Raw genomic sequence first — 27,495 nt, 5'->3', positions numbered from 1 at the left:
AGGGGTGGTATTTTTTGCATTCCTTACCGTAGTGTATCAGTGGTTGAGCATGTTGGGACCCCGGTGCTGTACATGATATGTTAACGATAACTAGGCAGAGTTTATTCAAGCAAGCTTGATTGAAGTCCCCGGCAATGATTTGAAATGCATCGAGGTAGGCTGTTTCTTGTTTGCCAATCCCAGCACTCAGTGCATCGAGAACTTTTTTGACTTTGACATTTGGCAGGATCACAAAGGACAGCTCATTAGGCGGAACAGAATACATTGTTCTGAGGTATTACTAATATTCACTGTAAAGTGATGGATCTAGGAGACGAAGACCCTGACATTTCAAATAATACTTTCATAGACATATTTTTTTCTTTTGCAACAATTGCTTGATTAAACAAGAGAGAAATGGGAAAGTGTTAATAATCAGTCAACTACCTAGAGAACTGTCTGGTTTCAACTGATGATATTGTTGAGGGATCAGGTCTATTCCTCAATGGAGCTGAGTCCATGAATCCCTCATCCAACAAACAAAACTAATATTAGCACTTTTCTTTCTAGTATCTTCCATTGTGCCTCAGTCTTTGATAGGTGGAGTGATTCACTCAGCAGTCAGTTGAAAAAGAATGCCAATATAAACAGGCAAGTCAGTTATCCATCTAACAGAAGCCGGCTGGTCCATCGTTCACTCGAAGACCTGTGAAAATGGTCATGGCACAGGAACTGAATGGAGAGCTCCCCATCTCCATTTTAACTCTGTTTATGCAAAGCAAAAATCTTAAAAATGAAGTAATTTACTTCCAAACTCTATGCCTATGAAATGAAGCTTATAGGTTATTGGAAAATGGAAAATGAAGGAGAGTGAATATTAACTGAGAAACAAACTCTAATTCCGAATCTTGAAAGAAAACCTTTTAATTCAACTTTTTTTCTAGAGTTAATGGGATTTGCATTACCTGAATTCTATATATGGATGGAATGCATTGACATTTATTCATGTTGAGTTCTTCACAGGAAATTGCATAGTGATTGGAAGAAAAAATTGTACATTTGTTTCAAGACAGCTAATATATTTTGCTTAAAATTATATAATATATTAGAGCTTCATGAAACAAGCTTGATTTATTATAAGAAGCCTGCTTGTATGGAATCGATGTCCTCTCTCTACAGAGCTGCATGGGAAGAAATGTCATTACGAAATCGTAAGGACAAATATGTATCAGCATTAATATCAACTGTTTCACGCACAAAGGAACTTTAAATAACATCGTGTTAGAAGACTATCAGTTGACTCACTCAGCTGAGTAAGAAAAATGATTTTCTGCTCCCTTGAACACCCTCCAGAAATTTTTCTCTCTGTTCATTTAAAGAATCATTAAGCTGACTCTTGTTACATTTCCCTGCTGCTTGGCAGTAGGAGCTGTTCTCCCAAGTTGAGCTGGTCACTGAAAGTCAGCATATCTTCAAGGAAGACAACTTCACTACATCAGAACCACATTTAGCTGTGCAATTAAGTTAGTTGGTACAAGGTTTAAAAATGACTGAGGGCATTCAGGCAGCAGTGCTTTGTACAGGGACAATGTAATCTGGATTTGTAACTAACTTGCCGTCAATTCAAAATCAGAATCAGGTTTATTATCACTGACATGTCGTAAAATTTATTGTTTAGTGACAGCAGTACAGTGCCATACAAACTATAAGTTACAAAAATAAATATGTGAAAAATAAATAAGTAGGCAAAAATAGTGAGGTAACGTTCATGGACTGTTCAGAAATCTGATGTGGAGGTGAATAAGCTGTCCTAAAACTTTGGGTGTGTGGCTTCAGACTCCTGTACGTCTTCCCTGCTGGTAGTAAAGATAAGAGGGCATGTCTTGGGTGGTGAGGGTCCTTAATTATGGAGGCCATCTTTTTGAGGCATTGCCTTTGGGAGATGCTCTTGATGCTGGGGAGACTGATGTCCATGATGGACTTGGCTGAGTTTACAAACCTCTGCAGCTTTTTCCGTCTATGTGGACTGGTCCATATTCTAAGCCTTGTCTGATAATCTCCCCAACCCTTTCCACACTACATTGATGACTGCATTGGTGCTACTTCATGCACTCATGCTGAGCTTGTCAATTTCTTCAACTTTGCCTCCAACTTCCACACTGCTCTTAAATTCACGTGGTTCATTTCTGACACCTCTTTCCACTTTCTCGATCGCTCTGTTTCCATATCCGAAGACAAACTATCTATTGATATCTTTTAGTAATCCACCAATTCCCACAGCTATCATGACTATACTTCTTTACTTCTGTAAAAATGCTCTTCCCTTTTCTCAGTTCCTTCATCTTCACCACATCTAGGATGAGGCATTCTTTCCAGAACATCAGAAATGCACCTCTTTCTTGAAAAGACATGGTCTCCTTTTCTCCAGCATTGATGTTGCCCTCAACTGTGTCTCCTCCATTTCTCATCCCATCTTCCCACCACCTTAACAGGGATAGAGCTCCTCTTGTCTTCTCTTACCACCCCAAGAGCTTCAGTGTCCAACAAATTATTCTCCACAACTTCTGCCATCTTCAGCTGGACTCTACCTCCAAACATGTCTTCATCTTGTGGTAGATATTAACTTCCTTTTTCATATTTGCTAAGCTTGCTTTCTAAACAGCAGCTGTCACTTGTAGGATAAAAAAAGATGTAAGTAAACTCCAATTAAGAATTTGCTTAGATTCTGGATGCAAACAAAAGCCAGCCTTCAGTTCTTAAAGTGCAAATGGGGAACAGTAATCAGCTTGAAGTTAAAAGAAGCACTCTCTACAAAACACTTTGCAAAAAAGCACCCTGCAGATGTTGTCAAAGCAGATGCTAGTTACTGTACCTGCTTTATTATTGTTCAAGTGTGGAGTATAAGACAATGGATTGGTTTGAACAGACAATTTGACTCTTAAGTTGCTTAGTTCAAGGAGGATTGCAGATCAGTGGATAAGATCATTTAGCTTATTAATAACTAATGTGTTTATAGTTAGAAGATTTTACATTCTCAAGGAATTTAGCTTTATAGCATTTACAGCATTAATTTTGAATTCTGAACATTAAGCTGAGATCTATGTCTCCAAAAAATATTTTAGACTGTTTGTGTTACAAAGATATCTAAGAAAATATTATATGCTTGTCAAGTCAGCCAAGTGGGAGAAAAAAAGAGTATAAAGGTAGAGAGCATTATTAGGAATGGGGTAAAGAACATCAAGAAACATGGAAGAAAGATGGGGTGAATCCATTCCTCTAGCTTTGGTTTTTGTGATGGATGATTTGTTCAACTGCAACACTTTGGGTCTTTTTAATTTAGAGGAATTATACCTGTGCTTTGGAAATCCTTAATGCTTCAACCTTTATCATTTATGCTTTATCCTTTGTGTTTTAGAAATGCTTTGTGCTTTTGGAAATGGTTTGTATTTTAGAAATGGCCTGTAATTTGGAAATGTTTAAGATAGACATCCTCTGTGAGTTTTAAATGTGTTTGAAGAGTGTTGTTTGCATTTAAACATCTATCACTGAAAATATCTGAACTGTGTTTTAAACTACTTTGTTAGCTGGAATTATCTTCTCCTTGGTAAGGAGGAGGGACCTACTGCTTGAATAGTTGGTATTGGCAACTAAACTTGTCGTGGAGAACAAACAGGGAAGTGAATTAGTCTTTGAAGGTTGAGTAGTTACATTACAATCTCCCTTTAGTGGGAGTATTCATGACTATTTATATCAGATAGAGCTCAAGATCTTAGAGTTTGGAACTTCAGAATCAGCAAACTCAATATCATCTCAACCTCCCCTGCTCTCCGCTTTCTACAGGGATTGCTCCCTCCATGAATCGCTGTCTATTCACCCCTCCCCACTAATCTCCCTTCTGGCATTTATCCCTGCATGTGGCAGAAGTGCTACACCTGCTCATTCATCTCCTCCCTCACCTCCTTTCAGGGCCCCAAGCAGTCGTTCCAGGTGAACCAACACTTCACCTGTGAATCTGTTGCGATCATCTACTGTATCAGGTGCTCCCAATGTGACTCGTCTACATTGGTGAGACCTGAAGCATACTGGGGGACTGCTTTGTTGAGCACTTCAGCAGAATTTCCCAGTGGCCAGCCATTTCCAATTCTTATCCATATTCCTATTCCGACATGTTGGCCCATGGCCTCCTCTTCTGCCATGATGAGTCAACTCTCAGACCAGAAGGGAAAATCCTCATATTCCATCAAGAGAGCTCCAATCCAATGGCACGAACATTGAATTTTCCAACTTCTGGTAATTCCCCCTCCTTCTCCTTCCCTATTCCTCATTCCCTCACTCTGACTTCCTACCTCTTCTCCTCACCTGCCTATCCCCTCCCCCAGTGCCCCTCCTCCTTTGCTTTTTCCTATGACCTACTCTCTCCTTACATAAGATATCTTTTCTCCAGCTACTTGTCTTTCTATTTATCACCTCGCAGCTTCATACCCCTGTCCCCACCTGACTTCACCTATCAGCTTCTAGCTTTTTCTCCTGCCCCTCCCCTCATCTTTTCAGATATCTTTCCCCTTCACTTCCAGTCCTGATGAAGGGTCTGGGCTGAAATATCAACTGTTTATTCATTTCCATAGATGCTACCTGACCTGCTGAGTTCCTCCAGCATTTTGTGTTTGTTGCTCTGGATTTCCAGCATCTGCAGTATCTCTAGTGTTCATAATTTAAAAGAAACCCTTTTGGGGATCATAGAATTAAAGTTGAACATGCTATATTTGAAGAGTTGAAGAATCCTGTCTCAACGTCTTCAAACTAAAACACATAATATATTTTTCTGAATTAAATTTATTTAAGTTGTTTTAAATCAGTCTGTGCTATTATCTTTCTAGAAAGCCTCTTCCACAGGTAAACCACTTAGTGCTATGATGGATATTCAGTCCAGGGCTGGGGCAGGGTGGGGGTGGGGTACTTTTTTGCCAAGCTGTTTTCTAACAAGCAGCTGATACTTCTAGAGATCAAAGAATTGTTTCTGAGTAAGTTAAATTCCCAACCAATATTCTTTGTTCAGCCTCCTGTTTTAAACAAGAATCAGTCTTCAGTTGCTTGTAATTTGCAAGCATTGATCAGTCCAAATTTAAAAGAACAGCTCAGCAAACAAACAGCCATGTTTATAGAAGACAGCATAGGGCTGACTGCTCATGAGATGCAGTGTAAAACAATTGAGTTATGTTAATTAGCCTGTATGAAGGGTCTTGGCCCGAAACGTTGACTGTACTTATTTCCATAGATGTTGCCTGAACTGCTGAGTTCCTCCAGCATTGTTTTTAAAACACTTATCATCCTTAAAATGAATGAACCCTGCATCTAGAGCCCTGAAGAATTTTTTAAATATATGTTTTCAAACATGTTATTTGGACTTCACTGGTTATGCCAACATTTATAGTCCGTCCATTGTTGAACTTGAAAAGTTTAGGCAAGCTACCACATAGTACACCATGGTGCATTATCCAGAAGTTTTACACAGTGAAGTGGAGAAAACAAATCTTTAGGCCAGGACTCAGAGGAAAATGGGGATGTATGGTTTATTAGAACATAGAACAGTATGACACAAGAACGGACCCTTTGGACTATTATGTCTGTACCGACAATGATGTCAATGTGAATGATCCTTCTGAAGCCCTTTGTTGTCTCCACCCATCATCTACCAATCTTTGTGACAAGTTCAACTCCTCCTTATCATTCTGCCTGTCACCCCTCCTCACCTGGATATATGTCCCTTCCCTTCACCTCTATATAACGACTATCTCCCTCCATCTTTCAGTCCAGGTGAAGGGTCTCAACCCAAAAAAGCAACTGTCCATTTCTTTGCACAGTTACTGTCTGACACACTGAGCTCTTCTGGAAATTTGTTTATAGCTCTGGATTCCAGTATCTGCACCCTTTGTGTCCCTCTATTCCCTGCCTTCTCATGTATCTAAGTGCTTCCTAAATGTTGTTGTCATATCTGCTCCCACCACAGTTCGTAGTAGTGTGTTCCAATCACTCATGGTGTAAATGCCTGGTAAGTCTCCTTTGAACTTTCCCCCTCTCACCTTAAAGCAATGTACTGTAGTACTTGAGATGTCCACATTGGGAAAAAGATCTACACTATCTATATCTCTCCTAATATTATAAACTTTAATTAGGTTTCCCTCAGATTCTGATGTTCCAGACAAAATAATCCAAGTATGTCCAACCAGGGATATCCTTTCCTTGTTGTTCTTGACCTTCTCGAAGGTAGAGGAAATGAGTTTGGCTGGTGTTGCTTGACAAGTTGCTGCAGTGACCATGTAGTTGGATGGCAAAGAGCTCAGGTGCTTACAGGCAGTGGACAGGATGTCATTAAAGCTGACTGCTTTGTCTGGATGATGTCCTACCTTGGGCAAAGTTTAATTTTGTTATTCAGTCAAAGAAATAAAGATGCAGAAGTAGGCTATTTAGTCCATTAAATCTGTGCCTTGTGAGGAAGAACAATGAACTTAATCCCAATATTAGGTTCGTAGCCCTGCCAGTAATGGCTACTCAAGAATGCAGCAAATCATTTTAAAATGCTATAACAGCAACAGCTTCATCACCCTTTCAGCTACTGGGATCTTGGTCACTGATAAATTTTGGGTGAAAACATTTTTCTTCGTCTCTTTAATTCTTTGACAAATTACTTTAAATACCTTCCTCCTAGCCTTTGCCTATCCCTCTGCAAAGTGAATTACATCCAATTGTTTTACCCTGTCAAGGCACCTCTGCTTCTTGTGTTCCAAAGAAGACACTCCCAACCTATATGCCAGCTTCTCCTTTGTAACATTTTCTATCCCCAGCACATCTTTGTAAATCTCCTCTACATTTTTTAATCGCAGTAAAAGTTCCCATGAAACTTGGTGGCGACTCAAGGTGTGATCTAAATAGAATTGAATACAGCTCTGGGATAAACACTGTGATCCTGCGTTCTATGCCTTGAAAATAATGTGGCAATGTTATAGGTGCAATGATGACATACTCTGTGCCAAAATCCATTCGCAATTCCTCATGCAATTAAATGGATTTGACCGCAAATGCTAACATTCATTCTTGGACCTGATAAAATGTAAGTTATACTAAGCAATTATTGTTAGCGACCATGCTCTATAAATAATACCCCATCCTCACATCTGAAATCTGTGATGAAAGTGTGTCAAGAATGATGCAATTCAAGATTGCTGAGTGGAGAACACTAAAGTAACTCGTATAGTAAAGTCCTGAGATTAAAGTGATTGACCAGTAACACCCACAGCATTGTCCATACAACTGCCATTAAAGAGCTTTCCCTTAGATTCCAAATGCCTTCTGTTTTATTAATGCCTTTTCATGCCGTGCTCAGTCAAATATTACTGGATAGTCCCACTCACCTCATCTCTGCAGTTAAGCTCTTTATTCATGTTTGCACAGGCACTGCAGTTATATGTGAGTCTGAGTGATCCTGGCATTGTAGAGCTGGCTATTGATGAGAAATTGTTTTTTGCGAGCTCTGCTGGTCACACGTTTGCTGTTTACCGAGAATGGACCAATTCAGATTCATTTTTTAGTTTGAAATTTATTTCTCACACGTACATCAAAACTTAGAGTGCAATGTGTCATTTGTGTTAACAAATAGCTCCCACAAGGAGATGCTGGGGGCAGAAGAACGTAGAACATACTATAGAGAGAGTGCAGAGGAGGTTTACAAGGATGTTGCCTGGAATGGTTGAGTGAACTTGGCCTTTTCTCCTTGGAGCGATGGAGGATGAGAGGTGACCTGATAGAGGTGTATAAAATGATGAGGGGCATTGATCATGTGGCTAGTCAGGGGCTTTTTCTCAGGGCTGCATTGGCTAACATGAGAGGGCATAGTTTTAAGGTGTTTGGAAGTAGATACAAGGGGGATGTCAGAGGTAAGTTTATCACACAGAGAGTGGTGGGTGTGTGGAATGCATTGCCAGTGATGGTGGTGGAGGCGGATACAATAAGGTCTTTTAAGAGACTCTTAGATAGGTACATGGAGCTTAGAAAAATGGAGGGCTATGCAGTAGGGAAATTCTAGGCAGCTTCTGAAGTAGGTTACGTGGTCGGCACAACATTGTGGGCTGAAAGGCCTGTAATGTGCTGTAGATTTCAATGTTCTATAAGAAATAGGAGTAGGAGTACGCCATTTAGGGGTGCTGAACCTGCTCCAACATTCAACAGGGTCATGGCTGATCTGGTCGTGGCAGCACATGAGTGTCATCTCACATTCTAATGCCAACATAGCATTCCACAGAACAACACAAGCTGCAAAACCAACATCAAAAGAAGACAACAACAGCAAAATATGCTTCTTTCCCATCCCTGCTAACATCCCACCCACTCACACATCCAGACAGGCCTCCAAACCAGGACAGGTGACCTCTGGGCTTCCAGCTTTTGCCCTCAGATTCTCACACATCTGGCCTCTAACTTTGAACGTCACTCCAGGATGCCAATCATGGGTATAACCTTCGGGTCTCATCTCACGGACTTGCACAGGCCACTGACCCCAGTGAACTGGGCCCTCATGACCTCAGGCCTCAACCTTTGTTCGTCGACCAGCAGCCTTTGCCCTCCAGACTTCACCAGGTTTGAATTCCAGATTAGCACAAACCTGGACTTGCACGGACCTCCAACTCCAGTGAGCTGGTGGCAGTGGGGGGGGGGGGGGGGAGGGGGGGGTGAAATTGACAGCATTTGATAACACTGGATTTGTCTACCCTTTGTGGACAAGGTATAATTGGCCAATTTCCCATTCACGTAACTGTGCTATAATAGTCAGGCTGGAGGCCAAGCTTATTCTCAAATCAAGCTTCACAAGAAGAAAAAAATCTACTAGTTATAATCTTTGCTATCTAATAGCTATAGAATATTAAAAACAGCAACCTTATCTCCAAACCATCCCCTCTCTTGTGAGAAGGCTGGGTTGTCACAGATGGCAAAATTTTTATTCCTTGACTCCTTCTGCTTGTGTAAACTTACTTTATAAACTTATTTTATGGAATTAACATGCAGAAAAATGATCTCTGTTCTGTTTGATGAGAGATTAATCACTGAATGCAATTAAAGTCTTCTGATGATTGCAAAGCTCCTGTATGAATTAGAAACTAGAAAACAGCTCTGTAAGGAAGAATGTGGCTCATGAAATAAAGAGAATAAAGGTATAGGTAGCATTAGCAATTAGGAAGATAGAAGATATGCTTTCTTTTATAGTGCCTTTATGATGGTGACATAGGGGTCAGGTTTGATCCTGACCTCAGGCACTGACTATATGAAAATAGCACATACTCCCTGTGTCTGCATGGTTTCCTCTATCATGCCAGAGATGGGCTGGTAGATTAATTGGCCTACCTTTGCTGCATCCCTTCTTACTCCCCCTGTTGTAACTGTGAACATAGTCACCAGAGAGATGCAGCTGGTAGAGATGGTAAAATCTCCCACTGGGATACACAAAAGCTGAGAACCTTGGAGAAGGGAGGGAGAGGGGGAGAGAGGGGGAGGGGAGAGAGAGAGAGAGATAGAGATAGAAATGGATGGAGATAGAGAGAGAGAGACAGAGACAGAGAGAGAGAGAGACACTTTGTTAACACTATACAGGGCCTTTATGAGACAAGACCTGGAGAACTGACAGAAATTTTACACTTTTCATTTAATAAAGCATTTAATTCACAATGGAGGGAGTTTAATGAAGGCTTGGTTCACTAGGTCTGCATGTATCAGTTTAAAAGAATGAAAGGCAATCTCATTAAAACATTCAAAATTCTAATGGTGATGGATAGCTGGATGCAAGGAAAACTTGTGCCTGGAGCAGAGGATTCAGGAATGGAATTGCAGTCTCAGGATATGCGTAAGGCATTTTACAGTAGGTCTGAGAAAAATTTATTCACTCAGAAGGTGGTGAATATATGGAATTTTTATTTGTGGAGACCAAATTTGCTGAATATAAACAGTAGATAGACTCTTAGACACGATAGACATCGAGGAATATGGGGAAAGTAGGAATATAATATTGAGGCAGAAGATCAAAAGGTTTAATGACCACTATTTTTCTATTTTTTGTTGTTACATACTCCTGTCGAGGGCCACTGAACAAACCTAGGATACTTCTCAGACGAAAGGTTTAGCTGCCATCAGGAGCAAGATGCCCATGTAACTTATTTCTTACCTGCAATGTGTACGTCTCTAACTTCCTCATTACAGAGGATTTCTTACTCTAATAAGTTTTCTTTCTGAAGTTGGATGCAGTGCAATGGTGGATATTATCTAGGGGATCCATTCCAAAGGAATCTGAACTAAATTTAGCTTCTTAGAAACTTTGGTGCTAAACTGTCCACGATTGAAAATGGTAACCTCAGTTTGGCTAATATTTCCTGATAGCATTTGGGAAGCGGAATTGTCACGTGCAATAAGATCACATACAACTCAGCATCATTATGTTGTTTGCATTAAAACTAGGCTGCAATCTACAGCAACCATATAAAGTCAGTAGAGTTGAATTTGTTCATTGATGTCAGTCAGAATACTTGAAGCCAATGATTGTACACATCAGACTGCAGGGACGTGTAGGGGAATGGTAGACCAGAAGTTGCTTTTTGAAAGTCAGAAAGATAACAGACAAAATACAAGTCAGACATAAACTTTTTGAATGGTACAACAGGCGTGAGGGCTCCTATTTCGAATGCCCTTCTGATGCTCTTGTGTTTTAAGGGAGAAATTCTGGAAATGACCTTTGAGACACTGGACAGTAACCCATGAAAACTGACCAGCTGACTAATCTGTGGATGATTGATCACTTTAACTGCTCTTCCACCGTGATAATGCACCAGCAGTTGATGGAATATTTTTATGAGTATGTTAACAGAGGTCTTGTGATGTAATTAGGCTCTGACTGCAATTTTAGCTCTAGCCACGGTAATGAAGTCAGAACACTTTCCTTACAGCATGAAGAGACCCATGAGAAGCAAAAATAGACTGAGAGCTTTAAAAAATGTTTTTACAGTGGAAGAGAGGGTGGAGGAGTTCTCTTTAAGGCCACAAAAGAAATTAATCCAGGTATGTTTTCTGCTTGTATAATTGACTTGCTTTCCTTTGGCTTTATTCATTCACTAACCACTACATGGGCAATGCTGGCAAATCAAAGCCTCTATTGTCCATCCCTAACTGTGCATGTGATCCACCTTCCAGAACCACTGCAGTCCTACTGATATAGAAATTACCCCAATGCTGCTGGCAGTGAGCTGTAGGATTTAGACCTAGCCACGCTGAAGAAATGATGATGTTTTCCCAAATCAGGGTGCCGTGTGACTTGGAGACGAGACTGCAGGTACGATGCAATTTGTCTGCTCCTTTCATTTTCCAAACTTGCAATCCCTTTCAGTGACCAGCCGCTACTGGCCACCTGTGATATGTGGACAGCTTTCCTGCAGTGGTTGAGTGAAGGCACAGATCAATTTATCTGGAAATCCTCCTGCCACAATTGAATTTGTTGCCTCTTAATGCATAATTCCCATTCCCAGATTAATTTTGTAAAGATGGTTTTACTTTCATTCAAGAAGATAGAATCTTGACTAAGCACTGGAATGGTTGAGGTGCTGCTTTATCACATACAGCCTAAGGAAGAATGTGATTTACAACTATCTCTAAAATAACAATTAGAGATAGGAATTTTTAAAGAAGTTCAGAGAAATAGGAATTTTAAAAAATCATTTGTACCTACGGGCAGCCCTTGAGTTATGAAAAATTCAGAGAACCGTTTGTGACCTGAATTTCCTGTTAACTTGGAAATGAACATAAACTGAGTTATGGAGAGGATCACAGGAACAGCTTAAATTCAAAGTTCAATGTACAGTTATTATCAAAGTATGTATGCAGTATACAACCCTAAGATTTTTCTTCCCCACAGACGGCCATGAAACAAGAAAACCTTGGAACTCGTTCAAAGTAAAACATCAGCCAACCCTTCCCCCAACATGTAAAAAAAAACAGATTGTGCAAATGGCAGCAAAAAATGAGCGAAAAACACAGAATATAAAACACGAGAGAGTCCAGGCGTATTCAGTTCAGCTCAGTGTTCGTTATCTGCATGCCACCCCCATCAAAATCACCTGAAAGAGCAACAGTAAAAGAGAAAGCAGAAACCAGTAGACACATCATAATGTTAACTACAGAATCCAATTAATTAGAAATTAATCTTGAATTAATCTTGAAATTAAACCCTGAATCTTGGCACTATCTTCTGACAGCATCGAGGGAGAGAGAGAGACCATCTGAAAGCAGGGGCTTCCTCCTGGAAAGGGAAAGAGAAACCGTCACACGCATACACCAGTAGCAGCGACTGAGAGGCTGGTAAATGACCCTGAACACCCGCTCACTTTCTGCACTCGCCTCGATGATTCCAATCTTCCCCGGCACTGTAATCAGTGTAATTGGTGAGAAATCGAGTCAATCATGCATGCTTGCCCCATTTCTGGGCTTCTTGGCCCCATAGACACACACTTCGCTCGAAGCCCCAACACCCTTGGTGGTGGCAAAGTGCCAGATTGCTCAATTGGCCTGACGACGCACCAACAAAATGTAGATCAGAGGTTCCAACAGTAGCAGAACCACATTTGAAAGAAAAGAAGATGTGAAAGATGTGACAGAAGTAGTTTTGTGAACCGTCTGGAGGATGTCGGCATTGCTTGTGTTGTTCGCTGGCGCTGTTTTCTTCTGGGTGATGTGATGAGAGGGCGAGCAGGCGTGGGAAGAGCAGCCACCATCCGGCCTCACTGACTCAGTGAGTGAGGAGATAAGTCTGCACACTGCTTCCAGTTCTGCTTGGCTTGGCTCAGCCTTCAATTTTTGTGTCTTGGGTGGGTATGGGAATGAAGTGTGCCAGTAGAGAAATGCCTCCTCGCTTCTTGGCAGAAGATGGTTGAAGTCTCACTGCAGCCAGAAAATCCATCTCCATACGGACCCCTGAACACTGGCAGAGTGGCCCAAACCACTGATCTCTGCAGAAAATATCACCTCTGTCTTGGCAGCATGCAGCTGCACAGTCAGGGTCTGACCCTACTGCCTAACTCCAAATCACCTAAATTCACCCGTGAAACTCTTCTGTAAAGTTCAGGAAAGTTAATTCTTTACAAATATTGTTTAAAAGTTCAGCAGAGAAATTTTGTAAAGTTGCAAGTACAGAAGTCTTAAAGAAGTATTTGCAACCCAGGGGGCGTCTACAGTATAAGTTGGAGGGGAAATTCCAGGAGCGCTTTAAAAGAGACACAAGAGAGTACATATGCTGGAATCCAGAGCAACAAACAATCTATCGGAAGAATGCAATGGGTCAAGAAACATTTGTGTGAGGAAAAGGAATTGCTAGCACTTCTGCCCTTTGAAGGGTTTCAACTCAAAACATTGACAATTCCTTTCTACCCACAAATGCAGCTTGACCCACAGAGTTCTTTCAGCAGATCATTTGTTGCTAACACTTTAAAGCTCTTCTACAATTGACTTCACTGCTTATATTATCAAGAATATAATGCTGCTTACATTGTTAATCAATGATTGGAGAATGTTCTATTGTGGAATGCTTTCAGAATTAAGGTGATCCAAACACTCTACAGTATTTTCATCACTTCCCTCAACCCCTCCACCTATCCAAGTGTTTCTTAAATGATACTTCTGCACCTGCCTCAACCACTTCCTCTGTTAGCTTATTCCATATACTCACCACTCTCTGTGTGAAGAAGTTCCCTCCAGGTCCAGTCTAAAATGTTCTCCTCTAGCCCTAAATCTATGCACCTTTCAGCAAATCCAGAATAGAAAAACGCCCCTTTAGAACAGAGTTGAGGAGGAATTTCCTTAGCCAGGGCTTTGTGAATCAGTGCAATTTGTTGCTACAGACAGTTGTGAAGGCCATGTCATTGTGCATATTTAAAGTGGAGGTTGGTAGGTTCTTGATTAGTGAAGGCATCAAAGATTCTGGAAGAAGGCAGGAGGAATGGGAGTGAGGGAGATAATAAATCAGCCTTGATTGAATGGCAGTGCAGACTTGAAGGGTCAAAATGCCTAATTCTGGTCCTACTGTATGTTTTATAGTCTCAGGTTTCAAATCCTGACAATATCCTTGTAAATCTTTACTGAACATTTTCCCATTTTAACCACCGTTTTCCCGTGATAGGGTGATTAAAACTGTGCACACTACACCATGTGTAACCTCACCAATGACTAAGATAACTGCAATATAATGTTCCATTCCTACAGTATACTTAATGCCCTGAATAATGAAAGCCAGCATGCTAAATGCCCTTTTCCACCTCCCTGTCTACCTGTGACACCACTTTCAATGAACTAGGGACTTGTGCTCCTAAGTCCGATGCTTATTTCACTTATCTGTAATAATATCCACTTGCTCTTCCTCAGCCACTTCCCTAACTTATCAAGACCCCACTGTGATCTATGACAACTTCTTTCACTATCGACCACCACACTTTGCTTCCTACCTCTAAGCCAACTTGCCTAACAGGTTCTCCCTGGATTCCATGTGATCTAGCCTTCCAAACTAGCCTACCATGTGAAAGGCCTTGCTAAAGACCAAATAGACAATATCCACTGCTGCACTTTGATCTACCTTTTTGTTTACTAATTTAAAAACCTCCAAATGGTTCATCGACATAAACACTGCATACAATTCTGGTCATCACATTAGCAGGAAAAGGTGTGATTCCTCTGAGATGGATGAAGGGAAGATTTAAGAGGGCATAAGTATAGATCCAAAGAGCATGGGATGTTTTTGTAGAAATGAAGGAGCCTAGATGGAGACTTCATTGAGGTATTCAAAATAAAGAAAAGCCTAGATAAAGTTACCAATAAAGAATAAGAATAATTCGGTCATTTTCAGATTGAGAGGTTGCTACAGATTCCCACAGGGATAGATGCTGGCGTACTGGCTCTTTAAATCTTTAACAACAACTTGCATGAGGGGACCAAATTTAACGTATCCAGGGTTGCTGATAATTGAAAGCATGATGGTTTTGTGTATTGGGAGGAGATGCTTCAGAAGGGAAAGAAATAGTTGGAATGGTGGTGGGCATCTGTTTGTCTCGAATGACGTTGGGTGATGATCATCATCATCACAAGCCTGGGTGGAAGGTATGGAGATCCTGAGAAGCCTGGTTGTCAAGATCCCCTCACTAGTGTAGTCCAAGGGGAAGCTTATGAAGCAATACGTTTGGCACCAGCTTGGCTGTAGGAGCTGCTGGAAGGATATTCAATGACATCCGGCTACCTTAGAGACTCCACTCTGGATTTGCAGTCTGGGTTTACTCCCATAGCCTTTGTCTCCCCTGAGGCTGCCCACAAGGCAGTGGTGCTATTTACCCATGGCTGGGGATCTGGTTCATGAGCACCAGGATGTGTCCACAAATCGGTGGGCCTGTGTGCTAAGTGTGCAGGGGTCAGCCCTCTACCCGTCCTATGTACTTCAGCCTGAAAGGAGTTCAGTTTCTGTGTGTTGCCAGTGAGGAGGCACTACATGTGGTTTGCTGTTGAATAGGCTATGTACTGGCAGAGAGAGACTTACACGTTCAGCTCTCCTTTTCACAAGGTTATGAGCCAGTGGTGGAAGCTGAGTGACAAGCACTACCCGCTACACTACCACACTGGACACACCACAACAACCATTTTGACACCAATGTGAAGTGGCTGGAGTGAACAGGCAGGAACATAGCAGGTTTAATGTCATGTAGGAGAACACAAAGCCATCCATGTTATGTATTTGATATTCCAGTGATATCTGAGTAATACTGTAAATATATTGTTTGATTAAGTATTCTTGTTCATTTAAAGAATTCATTATGGGTTATATGTAAAATTACAGAAATGGTATATGTCATCATGTCATCACATCATATGTGCACATCTTGCTGAATTAAAAACAAAATGAAGGCACACATTCCTGATTCTGTTTTTTCTTTCAATTAGTTTTATATTTTGGAGTTAGAAAACATAACAGTGGTAATGAGGAAGTTTTAAGCAAACCCAAGACACTACTGTTGAAGCACAGCAAGACACTCAAGTTAAGAAAAAGTACAGAGAGAAATGGTTGAGTGAAAAAAGCAGCAGAGCACATGATTTATTCAGAAGGAACAGAGATGGTCAAGATAAGAAAGGCAGGAAATATTCAGGGGTTCATAAACAATGAGTACCAGGAGATAATATTCATAAATTTAAAAAAGCAGAACTGGCAGGCTACATCAGAAAGATAGATGCATTTGATTACACAAGGGATAACTGGAATATGTATACTGAGTGAATTGAGCAGTATTTTGAAGCAAATTAATTAGTTAATGAGAAATGAGTACTTGTTTTGTTCACAGCATTGGTTTTCAAAGCACACAGTTAGCTCCAACCAAACCAGCTGAAATGAGCTTTGCTGATAATGTGAAAATAATGAAGAAATATTTAGAACCAAAACATTGTTGATTGCAGAACACTTTAGATTTCATAAATGGCATCAAAAAGAAGGGGAGTCCATTTCAGCGTATGTGGCTGAATTGAAGAGGTTTTCTGAGAATTGTCAGTTCAGTGATTGGCTAATGATGCACTGAGAAATTGCTTAGTTTGTGGAATCTTACAAGCAAGTATTCAAAAATAGCTCCTAACTAAAGCACAACTTTACATTCAAAAGAGATGTTGAAATAGCTGTACCAATGGAAACAGCAGACAGAGACTCAAATGAGTTGCAGTCAGGAATGAAAGTGAGCACGAACAAAATTGCAACATCGAAACAAAAACCAGCCTGGCTGAACAAATTGTGTTACCATTGAGTCAGGGGCTTACATACACCACAGCATTGCAGATTTAAAGGTAAAACTGGCAGAAAATGCAACGAAGTAGTACACATACAATAGAGCATATCGGGCAGACAAAAGTAAATGGACTCTATAGGGAAGAGAAAAAAGATAAAAAGTCAAGTTGCAGTTTCAAAAGGAGCATTCCTCTGCATGTTGTTGATGAAAACTCTGAAAATAATGAAAGTGACATAGGACTGAGTAGCCTTGAGATTCAAAATGTGAAAACAAACAGTAGATAAGCAATATGTCTTACGCTAGAGGTAAACGGCAAATTAATTAAAATGGAACTGGACACAGGCTCAGCTTCTTCAGTCATTTCATAAACTGAGTTTGAACTGCATTTCAAAGATACTGAAGTGAAACTTGAAGACGTCCAACTAAGAAATTGCACTGGAGAAAAGGTAACTGCTGTGGGAATGACATTTGTATCGGTGAAATACAACAACCGGCAAGCCACATTGTGCTTAAATGTGGTAAAATCAAGAGGGCCACATTATGGGGATGTAAGTAGCTGAGACAACTATAACTTGATTGGAGATCCATCGACCATCTGCATGCCACATCTCCTACAATTGAGTCAACTGAAAGCAAATAAGGAAATGTACTGGATGATGCCACAGCAGTGTTCAAGGATGGTATTGGAAAACTCAAACATATCAAGGGTAAAATCGTATTAAATGAAAATGTTACACCAAAGTTAACAAAGCCTGCCTGGTTCCTTATACCATTTGTGATAAAGGAGCCAGTGAGTTAGATTGCATGGAAGCTAGAGGAATTCTTTCTGAGGTTGAGGGGAGCCCATGGGCAACATCAGTGATCACAGCAGGTAAGAAGAATGGCTTTTTCAGTATATGTGATGATTTTAAGATCACCCTCAACCCAGTGTTGAAAGCAGATCAATACACTCTGCTCAGGATAGAGGATACCTTTGTAAAATCTTTCTGGAGAGAAACATTTTAGTGAAGTGGACTTGGCTGAGGCCTATCTACACATGGAGATGGAAGAAGAGTGCAAAGTGTTTCTCACCATAAACACTCACAATGATCTTTATTGTTAAAATAGACTTATTTATGGAGTAGCATCTGCACCTGCGCTCTGGCAGAAAGATGTAGACCAGGCTGCCCAGGCACTCAGTGTAACCAGTAAGGATGAAAGGAACATCTTCGAAGTCTCAAGAACTTAAAAAGAAGACAGCTTTTTAGAACGGGTGCCGGAGGAGTGGGCATCAGAGTAGGAGAGCTTTGGTGATAACGGATCGAGGCGAGGTAAGTTACTTGTGAAGAATAGGAATAGGAAGTATGTCTGCAACGCCGGGGTTCTGCACTGGGTATCAGATGTGGGATGACTCCCAGCTTCCTGGACGGCCACATGTGCACCAGGTGCATTGAGCTGCAGCTCCTTAGGGACCAGGTGAAGGAATGGGAGATGCAGCTCGATGACCTTCATCTGGTGAGGGAAAGTGAGGTGGTGATAGAGAGGTGCTATAAGTAAATAGTCACATGGGGGACAGATAAGTGGGTAACAGTACCCCTGTGGCTGTCCCCCTAAACAATAAGTACTCCTGTTTGAGTATTGATAGGGAGGGAATGGCCAACCTGGGGGAAGCAACAGTGGTCGCTCCCCTGGCACAGAGACTTGCCCTGTGGCTCAGAAGGGTAGAGAAAGGAAGAGGATGGCAGCAGTGATAGGGCAGTCTATAGTTAAGGGGTCAGACAGGCAATTCTGTGGATGCAGGTAAGAAATATGGATGGTAGTTTGCCTCCCAGGTGCCAGGCTCCGGGATGTTTCTGATAACGTCCACAATATCCTTTTCCAATATTTTTATTAGTTTCTAAATAGAAGAATACAGAGAACAAGAAAATGTATATAAAAGGTCAAAAAAAGATTTTTAAAAACTACCAATTACATTATATCTGTTCATAATAACAATCTCATTACCCTGTATTCATTAAAGGTAATCAATAGTTATATTGAAATATACTAATTTATTACAAAAAAAGAATCTAGCCCCTACCAAGACCGAAGCTGTTCATTAAAGAGAAAAGAAGGTAAAATACCTTCTCATAAAATAAAAAATTAATAATAACCAACATCTGACTTTAAACAATGAATTGAAGGTTTTGAAAATAATTCAGAAAGGGTCCCCACAATGTTTGAAAGACTTGACGAGATTCAGAAATTGAACAACAAATCTTCTCTAAATCTAAACATGACATAATGTCACATAACCATTGAGTATGAGTAGGAGGAAGAACATCTTTCCATTTAAACAGAAGCGTCCTCCTAGCTATAAGAGAGCTAAAGGCCAAAATATGTAAATTAGATGCCTTCAGCTTAATACTTGTCCTGCAACAATACCAAATAGGGCCATCAGAGGGTTAGGCTTAAAATTGACTTTAAACAGTAAGAAAAACATTTGAGAACCTTCCTTCCAATATTTTTCAAGATTTGGACAAGTCCAAAACATATGAATTAATAAAGCTTCTCCATTATTACATCTGTCACCATAGGGAGATATATCTGAATAAAAATGAGATAGCTTTTCCTTAGTCATTTGATCTCTATGTACCACCTTAAATTGTATGAGGGAATGATGAGCACATAGCGATGAATTATTAACTAGCTTAAAAATTTCATTCCAAGTTTCCTCAGAAATTGGTATCTGTAAATCTTGTTCCCAGAGATTCTTAATTTTGTGTAAAGGAACATTTGCCATCTCAGTAACATACCATAAATCTTAGATATTGAACCATTATGAAAAGGTGTCAAACTAAAAATTACGTCTAGTAAGTTCTTATCTGAGCTTACAGGGAATGTGCATAATTGAGATCTTAAAAAGGCTCTGATTTGTAAATATCTGAAGAAGTGAGTTTTGGGTAAGCTATATTTAGCTGACAATTGCTCAAATGAAAAAAAGTTTCCTCCAACAAACAGATCCCCAACACATCTAATACTCAACCTGTCCCATTCTTTAAAAACTAAATCAGTCAAGGAGGGTGATGCATCATCAATAGCTCTTGGAGATGGGAGGTGAATGATAGGCTTTTATTAGCAGCAAAACAGAGCACGGCATCTCAGCGACTGAGCGAGGAGCAGTGCCTCCAATCGCCTTTATACAGGGGTCTGTGGGAGGAACCACAGGAGCAGTCAGCAGAGGGGCGTGTCCAGACAGGTATACATAGTTTACCACAGAGGGTTTTAAAAAATTAGAATAAATGGGACTTGAAAGGGAAAATCTCAATAAACCAAAGTGTTTTCTAAATCCTCAGAGTATGTTTAACTATTAAATTATCAGTTAGTTTACTTACAAATAAAGGAAGTAAGGATCCAAGAAGAGAAATAATAGAAAATTTATTAACAGAGTTAGCTTTGAAAGAGACCCATACCGGACAATCTACATGATTAATATAATATAGCCAAAATGTAAGATATCATATATTAACTGCCCAGTAATAAAACCTAAAATTAGGTAAGGCTAAACCTCTAGACTTTTTAGATTTTTGAAGATGAACTTTATTTAAACAAGGACATTTATTTTTCCATATATAAGAGGATAAAATAGAGTCAAGAGAGTCAAAAAAGGATTTAGGAATAAAAATGGGTAAAGCTTGAAAAAGATATATAAATTTAGGTAGAATATTCATTTTAATTGAATTAATTCATGCAATCAATGATATTGAATGAGGTGACCAACTTAATGATATTCTTTTTACATGATTCAATAAAGTAAGAAAGCTTTCTTGAAACTGGTGTTTATAATTCTTAGTGACTGTTACACCCAAATAAGTAAATTGATTCCTTACAACTTTAAAAGGGAGATTAGTATTAATTGATACCAAATTATTTAAAGGATATAATTCACTCTTATGTAGGTTCAGTTTATATCCTGAAAACTGGCTAAAACGGGAGAGTAAAGAAGGTACGCAAGGTAACAAGGTCTCAAAGTTAGAGATAAACGGCAATATATCATCAGCGTAAAGCGAAATTTTGTGAGTAATGCCTCTCCTTAAAATACCACAGATATCATTAGATTCTCCAAAAGCAATGACAAGGGGTTCTAAAGCTAGATGAAAGAGCAAAGGGCTCAACGGATAGCCTTATTTAGTTCCGTGATGAAGTTTAAATGCTTTGGAATTTTGAATATACAGCCTTGGCAATTTCCTCATAAGAAATGGGTTGATCCAGCTGTTTACAATCATCTGCAGAAAGTGCAGGGATATTTAATTGATCTAGAAAATTATTCATTGCAGTATTATCTTTAGGGGAATCAGAACTATAAAGTTTAGAATAGAATTCTCTAAAGGTATCATTTCTTTCAGAGTGATCAGTTGTCCTATCACCATTAGTTTTGCAAATTTCTTTAATTTTTCGTTTAACTACAGAAGTTTTTAATTGGTTGGCCAGTACTTTGCCTGATTAATCTCTGAAAATGTAAAATTGAGTTTTATCTTTAAGGAGTTGAGTTTCAATTGGATATGCTAACAGAAGAGCATATTTAGTTTTAACTTCAACACGTCTTTTATGTAAAACAGGATCTGAATCTATTGCATATTTTTGATGTAATTGTTTCAGTTGATTGGCTAGTTCAATTCTTTCTTTATTAGCTTTGTTCTTAACACTCGCAGTATAAGAAATAATCTGTCCTCTAACATAGGCCTTGAAAGTATCCCATACAATAAGATTAGAAGTCTCTTCCTTTTGAATTCTCTTCAAAAAACAAAATAATATGCCTCTCTAGAAATTTTAAAAATTCCTTATCAGATAACAAAGTTGCATTAAAATGCCAATTTCTGTTTGTTTGAAGAAGACCAGGAAGATTTATAGATAGAAATACAGGAACATGATCTGAAACAGCAATTTCTTTATATTCACAGGAATGAACTAATGAAATCATTTGACTATCAATAAAAAAATAATCAATCCTGGAATATGTATGATGGACATAGGAAAAAAACAAGTTCTCCCTATCTAAAGGATGTAAGAAATGACAAATATCAACAATGCCACATTTCAATAAAAAATACTGAATAAACAAAGCTGATTTATTTAGAGATGCTGGTTTAGAAGATGATCGATATAAAATTGGGTCTAGCCAGCAGTTAAAATCTCCTCCCATCACCAAAGAATAAAGAATAAAATCTGGTAAAAACAAAAAAAAAGCTCAAAGAATCCTGGATCATCTACATTTGGGGCATACACATTGGCAAATACTATTAATTTATTATCTAGTTTTCCTGAAACTATATCAAAACATCCATTAGTATCAGACACTACTTTATGTTGAACAAAGGAAAATGTATTATCTATAAGAATTGAAACTCCTCTAGATTTGGCCTGAAAAGATGAATGAAAACAAAATCTGTTCCAATGGCTAAAAAAACGTAGATTATCACATTTGCGTATGTGAATTTCTTGTAAAAAAAATAATAGGGACCTTAAATTTCCTAATATAAGCAAAAATCTTATTATGTTTGACAGGGTGATTTAACCCTTTCATACTAAAACTAAGTAAATTAATAGTTTGGTCCATTTTTAATATTATTTAAAGGAAGGGTTAAAATGTAAGTTAAAACCAATCCATAAACCTTGAGAAATGGTAACCAAGCAACAAGTTGGCTAAAAAAAATTCAAAAACAGCTTCTGAGAAAAAAAACCATAGCCCCACCCACCTCCCAAAGAAAGAAGACCGACCAATAGAAAGCCAACATCTACAACTATGGACAACCCCCCAAAAAACTTGGTGATTGCTCCAATTAGTTTCAAGGTTATTTATAATCCAGCCTAGACTAAACAATATCCAAACAAGAAATTCAATTCTCATATATTAAAAATACAAAAGGAAATTAGTTACAAAGGTTTACCAAAAGTAAAAGATGAAATTATTAATACAGAAAGACATTAAACATTTAATCTTATATCTTCATGAAAAAACAAGCTAAGTAGTTAGCTTTCAAATTTAAAAAATCTTTATGCTTCAGCATTCAAATAAAACCATTTGAAGGATCCATCTTTAATGATATTCTCAGTCAAACTGGGTAGCCAAGGGACAGGTTAAAACCCTTGGTAAAAAATTCCAACAAAGCTCATTTAAACTTAGCATGTTCCTACATAACCTTAAGTGAATAGTCTTTGAGAATCTTAATATTCCACTCTGTAACGAATCATGCCCCTTTAACGGGATTTGTGAATTTAAAGTTCCTCATTTAAACTTGTGTCTTCATGTGAAGACAAACTAAACAGCAAGCCTTTGGATTTTAAATAACTTTGTGCTTCATTAGTCAAACGAAACCATTCAAAAGATCCATTTTTAAGTGTGATTCTGAGTCGAGTTGGGTAGCGAAGGGAAGGCTTGAAATCCTTGTTAAAAAATTCGGACATACCTTCTTCAAATTTGGCACATTCCTACATAACCTCAGGCGAGTAATCTTCAACAAATCTAATCTTGCGACCATGATAGTCAATCATGCCTCTTCGACAAGATTTGTGTATTAACAGTTCCTTTGTTTTAAATTAATGAAAACAGATTATTACTGATCTTGGCATATCTCTGTTAGGAGCTCTAAACACGGGAGACTTGTGAACTCAATCAATCATAGACAAAGACGCCAAAATTTCCGGAAATAATTCTTGCAGCAAGTTTGCAAAGAATTCCATAGGATGATTACCTTCGGTTAATTCTTCGAGACCCAGAACCCGTAGGATGTTCCTTCTACTTCTATTTTCTCTGTTGATAATCTTCTGTCTTAACTTTTCGTTGGACTTCGATTGCTTTTCACAAAGCTTTTGCAATTCATTCACTTCCGTTTCCAGAGGCGACAAAATTGCTTCATTATTTTTGATACATTTATCGTGTTCATTAAGAGTTTGCTGAATAGATTCCAATTTACCATCTATTTGTTTAAATTCAGAGCTGAATTGTTGAAACTTCACAGAGGCTTCTCGTGTATGACTTTGCAGCAAATCCATAATAGATCCAAAGAAGCAGGGGGATCATCCTTTTTAGTACCTCTGCCACACCTTGTAGCCATAATGAAAAAATATCAGACTTCAAAAAGAAGTTTCAAGACAGGTTGGAAATAGTAAGATAATTAGAGTTGGAGCAACGGCAGATTGTTGTTACTCCATCAGCCACCACCAGGAAATCTGAGTCCTCAATATCCTGAAGTGGGAAGGTGAACAGCCAGAGGCCGTGGTACATATTGGTACTAACGACATAGGTAGGAAAAGGGAGGAAGTCCTGAAAACAGACTACAGGGAGTTAGGAAGGAAGCTGAGAAGCAGGACCACAAAGGTAGTAATCTCGGGATTGCTGCCTGTGCCACGCGACAGTGAGTGTAGGAATAGAGTGAGGTGGAGGATAAATGTGTGGCTGAGGGATTGGAGCAGGGGGCAGGGATTCAGATTTCTGGATCATTGGGACCTCTTTTGGGGCAGGTGTGACCTGTACATGAATCCGAGGGGGACCAATATCTTGGCAGGAAGGTTTGCTAAGGCTATTGGGAGTCTTAAACTTGAATTAATGGGAGGTGGGAACTGAACTAAAGAGATGAAAGAAGGGGCAGGTGGCTCACAAATAGAGAAAGCTTGGAGACAGTGCAAGAGGGAGGATAGGCAGGTGATAGAGAAGGGATGCACTTAGACTGATGGTCTGAGATGTGTCTATATCAATGCAAGGAGTATCATGAACAAAGTGGATGAGTTTAGAGCGTGGATCAGTACTTGGATCTATGATGCTGTGGCCATTACAGAAACTTACATGGCTCAGGGGCAGGAATGGCTTCTTAGAGTGCAAACTTTGGATGTTTCACAAAGGACAGGGAGGGAGGCAAAAGAAGTGGGGGCATGGCACTGCTGATCAGGGATAGTGTCACAGCTGCAGAAAAGGAGGAAGTCATGGAGGGATTGTCTACGGAGTCTCTGTGGGTGGAAGTTAGAAACAGGAAAGGGTCAATAACTATACTGGGGGCTTCTTATAGACTACCCAATAGTAACAGGGACATCGGGGAGCAGATAGGGAGACAGATTCTGGAACGGTGCAATAATAACGGTGCAATAATAACGATCTCCCTGAGTCGTGATGGGAGATCTTAATTTCCCCAATATTGATTGGCATCTCCCTAGAGCAAAGGGTTTAGATGGGGTAGAGTTTGTTATGTGTGTTCAGGTAGGTTTTCTGACACAATATGTAGATAAGCCTAGAGGAGGAGAGGCAGTACTTGATCTGGTATTGGGAAATGAACCTGGTCAGCAGTCAGGTCTGTCAGTGGGAGAGCATTTTGGAGATAGCAATCACAATTCTATCTCTTTTACCATAGTATTGGAGAGGGATAGGAGCAAACAAGTTAGGAAAGCATTGAATTGGAGTAAGGGGAAATATGAAGCTATCAGGCAGGAACTTGGAAGCATAAATTGAGAGCAGATGTTCTCAGGGAAATATACGGCAGAAATGTGGCAAAAAGCAAATGCGTGGCATTCTGTATAGGTACGTTCCAACAAGACAGCAAAAGCATGGTAGGGTACAGGAACCACGGTGTATGACGCCTGTAGAAAATCTAGTCAAAAAGAAAAGAAAAGCTTACAAAAGGTTCAAAAAACTAGGTAATGATAGAGATCTAGAAAATTATAAGGCTAGCAGGAAGGAACTTAAGAATGAAATTAGGAGAGCCTTAGCGGACAGAATTAAGGAAAACCCCAAGGCATTCTACAAGTATGTAAAGAGCAAGAGGATAAGACGTGAGAGAATAGGATCAATCAAGTGTGACAGTGGAAAAGTGTGTATGGAATCGGAGTAGGTAGTGGTGGTACTTAATGAATACTTCACTTTAGTATTCACTACAGAAAAAGACCTTGGTGATTGTAGAGATGACTGACAGTGGTGCTGCTTCCTGTACCCATGCTGAGCTCATCAATTTCATTGACTTTGCCGCTAACTTTCACCCAGCCCTCAAATTCACTTGGTTTATCTCGGACACTTCTCTCCCCTTTCTCGATCTCTCGGTCTCCATCTCTGGAGATAGATTGTCCACTGACATCTTCTATAAACCCACTGACTCCCATAACTTCCTTGATTATACCTCTTCCCACCCTGCCAAATGCAAAAATTCTATTCCCTATTCCCAGTTCCTCCGTCTCCGCTGTATCTGCTTCAAGGATGAGGCTTTCCGTTCCAGGACATCCCAAATGTCCTCTTTCTTTAAGAATCGTGGTTTCCCTTCTGCTGTCATCAATGATGCCCTCACCCGCATCTCCTCCATTTCCCGCACTTCGGCCCTCACCCCATCCTCCTGTCACCACAACAGGGACCGTGTCCCTCTTGTCCTCACCTACCACCCCACCAGCCTCCGGATCCAGCTTATTATCCTCCGCAACTTCCGCCACATTCAACAGGACCCCACCACCCAGCACATCTTTCCCTCCCTACCCCTCTCAGCTTTTCACAGGGATCGTTCCCTCTGTGACTGCCTGGTCCACACGTGTCCCCCCCACAGATCTCCCACCTGGTACTTATTCCTGCAAGTGTAAGTGCTACACCTGTCCCTACACCTCCTCTCTTACCACCACTCAGGGCCCCAAACAGTCCTTCCAGGTGAGGCAACACTTCACTTGTGAGTCTGTTGGGGTCATCTATTGCATCCGGTGCTCCCGGTGCGGCCTCCTCTACATTGGCGAGACCCGACACAGATTGGGGGACCGCTTCGTCGAGCACCTACGCTCCGTCCGTCACAATAGACAGGATCTCCTGGTTGCCACTCACTTCAACTCTCCTTCACATTCCCATTTGGATATATCCATACATGGACTCCTCTACTGCCATGATGAGGCCAGACTTCGGTTGGAGGAGCAACACCTCATATACCGTCAGTGTGGAGGATCAGAGTGATCTTGGGGTCCGTCCATAGGACACTCAAAGCTGTTGCACAGGTTGACAGTGTGGGATTGAGTTCAAGAGCCAAGAGGTAGTGTAACAGCTATATAGGACCCTGGTCAGACCCCACAGAGTATTGTGCTCAGTTCTGGTCACCTCACTACAGGAAGGATGTGGAAACTATAGTAAGGGTGCAGAGGAGGTTTACATGGATATTGCCTGGATTGGGGAACATGCCTTATGAGAATATATTGGGTGAACTTGGCCTTTTCTCCTTGAAGCAACAGAGGATGAGAGGTGACATGATAGAGCTGTATAAGATGGTGAGAGTCATTGATTGTGTGGATAATCAGTGGCTTTTTCCTAGGGCTGAAATGGCTAGCATGAGAGGGCATAGTTTTAAGGTGCTTGGAAGTAGGTACAGAGGAGATGTCAGGGGTAAATTTTTTACGCAGAGGGTGGTGAGTGTGTTGAATGGGCTGCTACTGATGGTGGTGAAGGCGGATAAAATAGGGTATTTAAAGAGACTCATGGATAGGTACATGGAGCTTAGAAAAATAGAGGGCTGTGTATAACCCTAGGTCGTTTCTAAAGTAAGTACATGTTCGGTGCAGCATTGTGGGCCAAAGGGCCTGTATTGTGCTATAGGTTTTCATTGTATGTTTCTGTGTTTCTAAGGTGATAAAAAATTAGAAGGTTATCACATGACAAGTGTAAATTCTTTAAACTAAGCATCAATAACTGTGGTCAGAATATTGAATCACAAGGATCACACAA

Source organism: Hemitrygon akajei, chromosome 15 (genome assembly GCF_048418815.1).
Source record: "Hemitrygon akajei chromosome 15, sHemAka1.3, whole genome shotgun sequence".
Lineage (NCBI taxonomy): Eukaryota > Metazoa > Chordata > Chondrichthyes > Myliobatiformes > Dasyatidae > Hemitrygon > Hemitrygon akajei.
Note: the sequence above shows the minus strand (reverse complement) of the source record.